Here is a 12,489-nt window from a genome sequence, read left to right on the forward strand (position 1 = left end):
ACTGGATGGGTGGCAGCCCACAGATCATTCTTTCCTATTTTTGTAAATACAAATGTGTCTAACTCAGGGGACACGTTGTCACCAACTACCCACCAAGAGAAGAAATGGCAAAATCCCAAGTGACAAAAAGAGAACATGTCCCCAGCCTTTTTGTTTTTTGTGGACTCCAATAGGAAGACAAATGTTGTTTAATGATGGTAATTTCAAGTTTTGCGTTGTTATATGAGGCAAATTGAAGTCCCATGTTTGAGGATGCCGTCTGTTTCATAGCTCCTAACTAGAGCAGGCTATAAACCAGCACCAGGTATTTCAACACTGCCTATTTTAGCCTTTGATATCATCTGTTCCTCATATTTTTACAGTCCCAGTGTTTCTCTTCCAAGATGTGTGATATAGACACACAGGGTCTTTTAGTCTTCTTCTTTTGAGTGACAGAAGCCAAGTTCTAGAAAGCCTTAATTTATCAGCTGTTACTGTACAGATCTTTTTCCCTCCCTACTGTACAGATCTTTCTCCCAAGCGGTGGAGTGTATAAAGAGTTCCAAAAGAAAAATGGAGCATGTCCTAGGAATGCATCCTTCTAGCCTGGATAATAACAAATATCTAATCCTGAACTATTAAAATGGTTCTTGCTTCAAATGAAATGTAAAAATCTTATCCTCAATCTGTAGATAATTGTATGCTGCTTAACTGGCACTTCAGTAGTTTTTGTTTGTGATACATCCAAAGGAAGAGATGGATGCGCTGTCAGAATTACAGCTCTCTCATTATTTGGCCATATGTTTCTGCTTTGGTCCCCAGCCTGTTACACTGCTGGGGATACAGAGGATAAAGCCTAGTCTTCATATGCAACACAGCCTCCAGGGGAGGTAGGGAAAAGACTGAATCTTTCCAGCGTTCCTTCTTACCCAAGAGCTGGCTTGGACCTGGATGCAGCTAAGTTTTGCAGCACCATATCCTTCCTGGCGGTAAAGGCCAAAGAACCAGAGGCTCATTAACATGATCAGGGGATGTGCATTCATCAGCACTTGCACAGAGCAGACAGAGACAGCAAGACACTGGAACTCATGTATCTTTCTGTGCCAGGCTCCAGTAGGGAAGCAAGTATCTCACTGAAGATTGGTTAGGAAGAGCTGGATGCCAAAGGCTAGCAACTAGGTTGATCTTAGCCTTTAAGATCAAAAGGTTCTCAGGTCCATCAACATCTCAGCATGCTCCAAGTATAGTCAAACTAAGTTTTCTGAACTCTTTTGCTTTTTCTCCCCAATTCACCCATAGCCACTGAGTGTATGAAAATAATATTCTCAAAACACAGTATACCGCACACATTTTTATTATCAGAGCAGGCCCCTGGATAGTCAGGTCATTGAGACCCTCCTAGCTTCCTGTGCACAGCAAGTGAGGCAAGGATCAGCTGAGATACCATCAACTGCTGGAGAGGTTCCTTGTGGGACAGGGAATGGGACAACATCAACCTTCTCAAAAAGTCTTTCTGCTATAAAACTTACACAGCTCTGGCAGTCCCTTCTGCCACATAAGCTCTTACCAGTCATCTCCTCCCAAAAAGGAAACAGGAAGAATTTAAGGCACCAAATAATAAAATCTCAGTTCTGCAGAACAGAGTCTAAAAAAGAATAAATGCCAGAAACTCTATGAAATCCACCAGGGACTTAGCTATTGATTTTGCACTGCAGCTGGTCAGATATTATGGTAATGTGGCAATGTAAATCCTGTTGCTAGATTCATGGTGGGTGATTCAGTTCAAGCATTGTGGCTTAACTTCACAGAATGACACTTCTGACATTTCAAAACTAGCACTCGCTAGCGTCAGATCAGGACAATGTGGCCCTGACTCCATCTCCACAGAGATTTGAAAATCCACTGGCAAAGCTTTAACTTCTTCATAAGACAATAGCAGATAATGCTTTTTAAGTAGTCTTTGTTTATCTTTTATTCTTTTGTTTCTAATGGACTCCTTCTGAATTTGAAAATAACTTCCTCTCTACTTTTGTTCTGATTTCCCCTGTGGGAAGAAACTGAAAAAGCTGATCTACGTCAAGTCAGAAGAAATGTGTGCAAAGTTAATATGATTCAGGAAACAGTGTCTGATCACTGAATATTGCCAAAGATCCAGCAAGAGCTGGGTACACCACCCTTGTGGGAGTTCTGCCATTGGCTGCATGGGCCCAGAATCTCATCCATTTGTAATAGAATTGGATGGGTGATAAATCAAACAAAGGAATAGCAAGTTACTTGGCCTCCAAATAATATTTGTATGGTCTAGTCTTCGCCATATGAAGGTTCTTAGTTTTCTGGGAAGAGTACAGTCAAACATTTCGTCCATAAGGTGACCATTGGCTCAGGTTATACTTGCCAAGGTGGACAGTCTCACATACCACAATTCTATCTTTGTTCAGTAATATCTAATTCTTTACAGGAACTTACCTTCTTGGAATATACATGGCAAAAAAGTGTCTCTGGTTTTGCAAATACCTCCCTGACCTATTGACACACCAGCCAGAACTTTTCAACATGTTAAGAAAGAAGGGTTTTCTGCAACAAGAGCAGCTGCTTCAGAACCTGTTGGGTAAAAAGGGGTACCTGCTATCTCCTATTGCATCATAAAATATATGCTGGGTCTCAAGAGCCAGGAGGGATCCACAAGGCAGTAAAGGCCTGGTTTCAGAGTAATCAGAGGGAGAAATGAGATACATTTTACAGGAGTGAATGGAAAGGCTGATCTACACTCAGCTTTGCCTCAATGACTCATGCAGGGTGGGGCCATGCTGGCACCTCTCTGGTTATTCTGCTATAGGCAGTAGCTCCCGTTGCAATTTATCTACCTTTTAGCTGAAAAGAGAAGTAGCATAGATACGATCTGATACCCAGCTCCATCCTAGCATGGTTAAAGGAAACAACTCTGTTGAGGATATTAGAGGGGAATTCCTCTACTGATGACAACATGAGAAAAACATTATCTTAATATTAATCTAATCTTCAAAAGCTTATGCTGCTATTTCTCGAGACTTGGACCATTTATCTAGCACAGCTATATGGGTTCTGTTAGAAACTTTAGACTCTGTTAAAATATTTCAGTCCTCCAAGAAGTGTCACCTTTACACATAAAGTTGAAATGTTTGATGTGAAGTCATTCTCAGAGGAATTCTTAACAACCCTATGGTAAAACTGCATTCAGTTCAACACTTTCAGTGAGATGATTTCCATGGCATACAGTTCAGTATAATGCCTTGAGAATGACCATCTCACGATCTTAAGTGAAAAATTAAAACATCACGTTTTCCATCTAGCTGCAATAGAGAAAAATCAGCCTATTTATGCCAGTGGTTTTCTGCAAAAGCTATCTACGTACTAAAGAAAAAAAAAAAAAAAAAGCCTGCTGGCTTTTTCTGGGCACATTCTCATCTGAGCTCTTTCTTGTGGTCAGACTACATTATTGCAAACTGAACACAACTACACTGTGCCCTACCAACCAAAAGAGCTGGGCTAAGCTCTGGTAACAGTTTCACCATTGTCAATCATCTCCAGTGAAAAATGGGTTCACAGGAGCTTACCTGGAGGTGGAATTGTTCCCACTGAGTGGTATGAAACCAAACTTGCTGCTGGTGAATATATTTCCTTTATTTGACAGTTCTTGTCTTTTTTATTTTCACAATTAATTTCTTATCAGTATTACTTTTCAGTAGAGGATACCCAAACTTCCTTTCTTTTCACTTTGTACAACTTAGACATTTCTGAGAGAGAAGAACAAGAACCAAGTAATCCTAATAGTCATGGGATTTGACCCTACTTTGCACAGTCACATTCATTTCCTTCTAAAATTTCCAATCTCTCACAATTTTTCCCATAGAGCTGCCAGAGATTTCCACCACTTTCCGAAAACATTTCAAGACCTATCACTGAAAACTGCAGTATACAACATCAACACCCACCTCTGCTGTAGAGGAGTGGCAGCAGTGGCCACTGGCCTTGTCTACTCAAATGAACAGCAGCTACAGGTGTGAAAGATTTCCTTGTAGTTTGAGGCATGTAGAGAGGTTTGGGGTGGTACTCCAAGGAGGTGGTGGTCACTAAGCTCTTGGCACTGTTGTACTATTGATGAGGACCTCACCTCTCATGCCATGGGGGACAGACCCAAAGTGCCATCCATTGCCCCTTCATATAATATCTACAGCTTCACTAGTTGCAAAAATGAAAACACTTTTTCTCTTAGGCATACCAGTGTCTAGCCACACTTTTTCTAATACGCAGTGTCAGTGCTGTAGCCATGGCAGCAGCAGCAGCTAAAACCACCCAGCTCAGTACCAATGACAATCGTTCATAGTCGTGCAAGGTTCACACACATCACTTCACCATTGGAGCAGGTTCTGCAGTCCCAGCTGAGCTCTCTACTCCCTTTCAAAGCTACTTTGGCACCACACACGGCTACAGAGTACTGTGCTTGGAGCAGGTGTGCAATACCAGTCTGCCCAGGTACTTCTCTGTGGGCAGCAGCCTGCTTTCATCTCTGGACCTCAGTCTCACAGTACCCTTTTACAGAGAGATTGTGGAAGCAGGGAAAATAAAAATCAGCATGCTATGAACATGTATTCACATGTGTATGCAGTCAGCCACAACAGTATCACTACTGTGATATTTTACAGAGGTCGTTGGGATTTCAAAAGTCTAGTAGCAGTGTAAAAAGTACAGGCAAATTACTTTGCAATGTTAACATAAAACCCGAAAGAGCAGTTCCACTATCCTCTGGAGAAACTTATACTTCTACCGAAATAAAAACCCCACTAAATCCTCTAGAGTTTAGGAACCAGTAAGACCATCAGTACTTCTAGTAATAAAAAAGTCTACAACACATGCTCTGTGAAGAAACTTTAACTTCTAACCAAAGGTACTACCAGGAACTGTAGCTACTTTCTAGCTTTCACAGGAAAAAGCAGTTCTCTAGTCCTATGCCAAGAGCAGAGAAACTCACTGGACGGTAGATCTCTTTCAAACGAAGCCTAAAGCCAACAGGATTTCCAGCCACAGCCCTCGCTGACATCCCCATGACAGAGCGGATCCCGTACCAGAGGCACGCTGGCTCTGGGGAAAGGCAGCCGATATGCGCGACGGGAGCCTACCTTGCACAGACGGGCTCACGGCCTCCGAAGCCCGGAGAAGGGCTGCTCCGTCGGGCACAGGGAGCGGGATACCCGCAGCCGCTCCGTCGGGCACAGAGAGCGGGATACCCGCAGCTGCTCCGTCGGGCACGGAGAGCGGGATACCCGCAGCCGCTCCGTCGGGCACAGGGAGCGGGATACCCGCAGCCGCTCCGTCGGGCACAGAGAGCGGGATACCCGCAGCTGCTCCGGCGGGCAGAGGGAGCGGGATACCCGCAGCTGCTCCGTCGGGCACAGAGAGCGGGATACCCGCAGCTGCTCCGGCGGGCACAGAGAGCGGGATACCCGCAGCTGCTCCGGCGGGCACGGAGAGCGGGATACCCGGAGCTGCTCCGTCGGGCACGGAGAGCGGGATACCCGCAGCCGCTCCGGCGGGCAGAGGGAGCGGGATACCCGCAGCTGCTCCGGCGGGCACGGAGAGCGGGATACCCGCAGCTGCTCCGGCGGGCAGAGGGAGCGGGATACCCGCAGCTGCTCCGGCGGGCACAGGGAGCGGGATACCCGCAGCCGCTCCGGCGGGCACAGGGAGCGGGATACCCGCAGCTGCTCCGGCGGGCACAGGGAGCGGGATACCCGCAGCTGCTCCGGCGGGCACAGAGAGCGGGATACCCGCAGCCGCTCCGGCGGGCACGGAGAGCGGGATACCCGCAGCCGCTCCGGCGGGCACGGAGAGCGGGATACCCGCAGCTGCTCCGTCGGGCACAGGGAGCGGGGTCCCGCTCGCTCGGGCTCTCACACGTGCCAGCGCGCGTCTCCTCCACTCGCAGAGCTTGTCATGAATGTCCCCAGCTGGGTCCCAGTGAGCGCAAAGACCTCGGAGCCGTCAGTCCACGGCCCCGCGCTCCCCTCGCAACTTCTTCCCCTCGCTGTCCGCTGGGAAGTTCGGCAGAGGCGCGGGCGCCGGAGCGGACTCCACTCTCTGCGAAAACTCTCCTGCCCCACCTAGAGGAACCCCGCAGGATGAGGAGGAGTCCCGCATCCGTGCCCGCTACCGACGAGCTCGGAGCTGGCTGGTGAACAGGAGAAGGTTTTATCTGGTTTGGCTGGGAGAAGGGGAGCCAGAGTCTGGGATGCGGAGCAGGGGAATGCTTCTGGGGAGCTCCTGAGAGCAGAAGAAATGAGAGGGAAGTTTGATGAGTGGACTGGTTCAGTTTAGCGAATGTTGGTATGGCAAAATGAAACTATTCTGAGAAGTACCTGATGTCCAGACAATTTGGGGTGGCTCCTCTGAAGCCCACCTCACTTTCCTACTTTTCAGTTGCAGTTTTGGGGACTCTGGACTTCCCACAGGATTCTTACCAGGAAGGGACAGCATGGGCGACATCAAGAATTACTGCTTCCCCAGGAGCACACACAGCTCTCTGCTGCTTCTAGAAAATTCTGAAGAATAACCTAGATGGTTTTCAAATTGAGAATGTCATAGCTACCTTTCTGAACTACCGATTCTTTTCTTCCCAAGCAAAATAGAAATATTCTTATACAGTTCTGCTTTCTAAGGGTTGAAAATTCTGGTTGTCAGCTAGCTCTGCACAAGGGGGTTGCCAGTATTTTGCAAAGAGAGTGTTCCTTAAAACTGGAAAATGGGAAATAACACTGAAGTGAAAATAAATGAAATGCAAAACACCCAGCACATGTGCAAATGGCTTTAGTGCAGTTAAAGCAGTTAACTCAGAGGTCATAAAGGAGAAACATATCAACACTACACCTCCTTTTTTGAGCATCCAATACCCAGTATGAAAAACTGACAGTGCTTGATCAGTGGAAAATATTTCTCAAAGAAGACCTTTCAGCCTTGTTGGATACAAGATTCTTAAGTGTGTATTCTGGTGTGTGTTGTTCTTGTAACTCCACAGCTGACCTTACAGTCACCATCCTATTGGGCAAAGGCAGGCACTGAAACCAGGGGCGCTTTGGTTCTTATCTAACATGTACCAAACTGTTGGTATGAATCAACATTAAAATATAATTGGGCATGTTTTCCTTTTATTAAGAAACATATTCAGTACAACAGTTCCAGTTGTCAAAAGCTGCCCCTGGACTACACAGCAAGTTGCTTCCTTCTAACCTGCAGAGAAGAAAAGATTATGGTTGGTATCACTACAACAGACAAAACTTGGCTAAGCCTGTCTGACCTTCCACAGGGACTGTTTCTCTTAGCAGCAGGTGAATTGTTCCTGAACCTAGTTCCTTCCTGAAACAAAGTTATAAGAGAGACAAGGATGAAGGTGGTAGTAGCAGGGCAGGTTCACTGAAAATGACAGAATAAACAAAGAAAGGTTGCTTCCATATAGCCCACAGGGTGCATGCATTCCTGAGAAGAGACAAAGGCAGCAGGACCATGAAAGACAGAAGAAAGTGTGGAACAGAGGGCAGAAGGAGAACAATAGTTATCTATCCTCAATGCCTATGGAGGCAAGGTTTATACAGTGTTTGTGTTCCCTCCTAATAGCATTTGAATCTACTGGCAAATAGAGATACATTCTCAGAAGCCTCTAACAGTAAGCAGCTGGCTAAAGACAGTCATCCCCAATTTATTGTCCAGATTCGGAGAAAGCATGCTGTGAACACACCTTATGAGAAAGGAACAAATCCGTGCAGAGAGAGACCTCACACGTTCTCCAGCCACCCAAAAAGCATACATCTTCTTAGACCACACAAGTCAGTCAACCCACAGAACACAAATCTGTAGGAAATCAGGATTCATTAGTTCCAGTACTTCTGGAGCAAGATGTTTTTCTGAGGATGGTTTATCATTGTGGGTCTGAGAGGCACTGGAGAATTTTATGTTTTATATCTTTGGGCCAAATTAGGTTAATTTTCATTCTTCTGTTTCTCCCAGTCTTCAGGGCAATATGGGTGCCCAAGGTCATACCTCTGAGTGAACTCCTCATGGTTTGGTCTTGAAGTCCACATCCTACCAGGGCTGACATCTGGCCCAGAGAAGCTGCTCTGCAAAGACGCTGTGTGAAAAAGAGGAACTTACATTTTGCTGACCCAGTCACAGTGGAAAAGTAAACACAGAAGAAGAAGAGATACCTTTGTCAAAGACCCACCAAAATGACAGTGTTTTTTAAGCTGCCACATTGATTCCTGGCATCAGGTAACAGGCTGAAAGAATTAACTACCCCTTTCAGCCCCTATGACATCCATATGTCTACCCACCCTTTCTGACATGTGAAATTCCTGCACTGAGCACCCCGCTAGAATGAAGGGACAAGCAGGCATCAGAGACAAAATAAGTATATGCAACCACAAGAAAGGAAAGGAGGGGAGAGGTGTGATGAACTCAGCCATTTGGACTTGTGAGGCTTCTTACTGCTTATCTTTTCTATCAGAATGGAGGTCTACATGGCACATGAACATCTGTTGTCACAAAATCATCCTTCCACCCCACCTTTGGTCACATTGGAGGGAGCACAAAGGCAGAGCACGCCACTGCAATATTTCTTAGGTTTGTCCAAAGGGCCTATGTCTTCCCTCAAGTAATGGGAGAGGTAGAATGACATGAGAAGTGCCTGTACTACATGCCTAAAACAGAGAGTGGGTTTGCCTGGTGTGTGTTCTTGCTGCTATCATCAGCTATGTAAGGCTGATGGGATTTTGCATTTTCTGTTGTCTCCCTTTTCTGCAGGGGCTGGTATTCCCCTGCCCCCCTGTGGCAGAGGACACTGGCATCCAGAGATGGTGACACGAGGAGAAGGAGAGAGGATTATAGCCCTTGGAGATTCTTTCTCCTTTTGTGGTGGAAAATTGTCTGGTTTATAACTAAAGTTGAGCTGTCTAAAGACCTCTATTGTCTCTCAGAAATGACATTCATTTTATTGTAACACTAAGGGCTGAGAAAGATACTGTAAGAACGGAAAATGAAAGAATTGAGCAGAACCTGCTAGGAATGAAAAGCCAACACTTCTGGAGGTGTGCTTGATAAAGGGCCCCTTTCCTAGAGCTTACATTTATTTCCCCAATTACAAAATTACAAAATCACAAGCACACACCTGCAAAGGGCTCCCATTAGCATCACGCCTACTTCAAAAGCTGGACTCACTGATGTTAGACTGCTGACTACACATGAGTGTACTCATCCAGGGCTTCTAATCCTGTTCCTTCCCTTCATAACCCACCCAGTTGCCTCAGTCAGGTTTATTACAACATCTACCACTACCCTCAGCCCTTCTCCCCCAACACTTTCTACCTCCACATGGTTGCCCTTCACTGGTTTTCTTCTGTCCAATAACCACAACACTGCTTTCACATGCCACACTTTTTATTAGGCCAGAGAAAACACACATGGGTGCCGGTTTATGTAGAGACTAGTCTGATAAAGGTTTCTTACAGCCAGAAAAGTTGGTTTATTTCAAATGGTATCTCTCAGCAATTCTTCAGGTTTAACTGACTCACTTCTCCAGCTGACTCATTGCAAGCTCCCAGCTCCACAGATATCTGGGAACTGAAGCTGATTACCAGGTCACAAAACCTACACAGCATTTGGAGAACTTCTCCCAAATCATTAGGCAGACTGTTTCGGGCCAGCCCATTTATATATATTTCTGATTTTCAGAATGATGTCTTTCACAAGAAAATTGCAAAGCAATTAGCTTAGCTCAAACACCTACAGTAATACTGCCCTTGAGTTTGTAATATTTCAAATAATTAGAACATATTTCTGTGCCTTCTAGAACGCAGGTAATTAACAAATGTATTAATCATGACTCCTTTCCTAAAAGGAAACTGCAGAAGTAGCTAAAACCAAATGAAACCACACTTTCCCTTGGTGCTGCAAAAGAACACTTTATTTGTTACATGGTATTTTCTTCCCAGTCTTTCAAAAACTCAGGCAGGCTTTGGAGAACACAAGAGGGTGGGTCCAAGCACAAACGTTTCTCAAATATCTGAAAAGCCAAGGGAAGAGAGGAAGCTAGGAAAGAGTTAAACTGGAGGGCCAGGACAAATGGAATACAGGATGCTTGAGATACACTGTGGTATCAAAAGTATTCTTAAGAGGCCTCTTCACGCATCACAAATGTCTGCTGGAGTTTTGCTATTGATTTAATAAAAACCCTGGATACTAGGACAGTCAGTAGCTCAAACTCTTGATCTAGACTTTGGATACAGCATTTTAAACCAGTGACCAGTGGTTATTTACTGTGTCACACTATATTTGAATCTGCATTTGTACCTTCATTCTCTACAGCATCTTTGTTTGCATGTATTGCTTTGCATTGTAATTTTTCACTTTTGCGTATATGCTGACCTTCTTGTTTCATTGACATTTCTGTACTTACTGTTTTAAAATCACTTGTTTTATCAAAGTCTCTCCTTATAGTTTCACTTAATTTTATTTCTTGATGTATATTCTCCAGATAAGACATTTGTCAAACTGCCAGTTTCTTTTTCTTACCCTATTCTTATTTCTAAAATTAGGTCACATTTTGTGAGGTTTCATTGTTTGGGGAGGAGAGAGAACTATGTGTATTAAAGAACATTAATCTCTGATATTTCTGGATTTGTCATCTGTTATTCCAAACTTTCGCAGTACTAGGAGAGACTTCTTCCATCTTCAGTGCTCTTGCCTATCTTATTTCAGATTTTCTCTGCTGAAATCATCCTGCACAGAAGATACCAATGTCAGAAAGTTTCTTTATAATCCTAAACTTTAGGGGAGCCCTTAGGATATGTATATATTCAATGTAAATTATGCATACTTACTTACATGTTAATGTTCTGTTCCTAGCTGACCTTGTATTTTCTCTATCTTTTGAAAACAGTCCAATTTTATCTGTGTCTCTCTTTAATATCAAATTGTCAGAGGCAATAACAGTACTGGAAAGTCCGACTACAAATTCCTTAGTCACAGAAGAAAGGGAGAAATTTTGCCTATGCTAATATTTACCAAAGGCTTCCTTTAGGAAACTTCATCATAACCCATATTTTTACTTAAGGTTTTAAATTTTGGAGAAAGTAAAATTTGTAGTTTGCTTTTTACTACTATACACACTGATCTGAGAGACTTATGCATATCTGAATATTGCTATTTGAATTTTTACAATGAAAAGTGAATTATTAAATTATCCAAACTTTCTTCCTACAGCGAATGTGCTCCAACACTGTGGAAATTGAACCAACTTTTTCCCCTGAAATTATTTCTTGTTAGTGTTATTGGCATAGTAGTGCCAATCTGTAAGGAAGAGAAATCTCCTATGCTTGTAATGACTCATCCCTGTGCACAGGAAAAATGCAAGAGCTGTGAGTGGAAGGAGGAGACAAAAGAAGGAAAGGAAAGGAAGCGAGGAAAGCTTCAGGACAATGGTTAGGTTGGAGGGAACAAAGAAGAGAATGGGACAATGACAGCCTAGGACAGAAACATTAGCATAAAAGGAGAAGAAAGGTATGAAGATTAGCAAGAAGAACAAGATGAGGGAAGACTTGCAGAGGAAGAGAGGGGGAAAACTGGGAATGACCAAAGGTCAGTATAATTTTAAAGGTTGATTGTTACTTTTTCAGTGTTTTGTTGGTGTTTTTTTTGGTTTTGAGATCTGAAACTAAAATTTGCAAGCTTCTTGTGTCCATATGTATATCCATGGCTGGACAGCCACATACCCACACATATGACTGTAAAGGGAGGAGGGGACTCAGCAGGAGACCAGAACTTGCATGGCAAAGCCAGAATCCATGGTAGGCCCACACTGGCTTGCCTCTGCAACTTCAGTCTCCAGACACGGGATGTACATCCACCCCAGTCAATGTACATGAACAGGTAGCACTTAGAACAGTCCTTCTTTCCTTCCTTATGCAAAGTGCAAGCAGGAACATTATTAACGACACAATAGCAAGCCCTGCTACACATATATTAACTTTCTTATGGGAGTTGCCAAGTACTTTGGATGTCTCTTGTAAAACACGCAGTATTCCAGAGCTTTACGAGCAATATTGATTCTATCTTCAACTTCTCTCTAAAACAGGTGGTGTTAACCTGATGTAATAGAAAAGGGAGGAAGACATAGGAGAAATGATAGCCAAATATGCCCAATAATTTCAGGTGTTTGATTTCAAATGCCTCAGGACTGATATTTCAGGCTGCATCACAATATACAGCACCTGATATATTCTGGAGGAGCTTGCAGTGACTTCAGTGGCAGGCAGAAATTGAATCACTCTGTCAGGCCTGTATTGTGCATCTCTTGGGGAGCAGGGTAATAAGACAGGGAGCCTTTGAGTTTCCAGAGCAGCATTGGCTGCCTAAAGTGCTCAAATGTTCCTTTTTCTCCTGAATCCCTTTGCCTTTACTTATGTTTAGACATTGCAGCAGAGGAGCCAA

Source organism: Coloeus monedula (genome assembly GCF_965178545.1).
Source record: "Coloeus monedula genome assembly, chromosome: 3".
Classification (NCBI taxonomy): domain Eukaryota; kingdom Metazoa; phylum Chordata; class Aves; order Passeriformes; family Corvidae; genus Coloeus; species Coloeus monedula.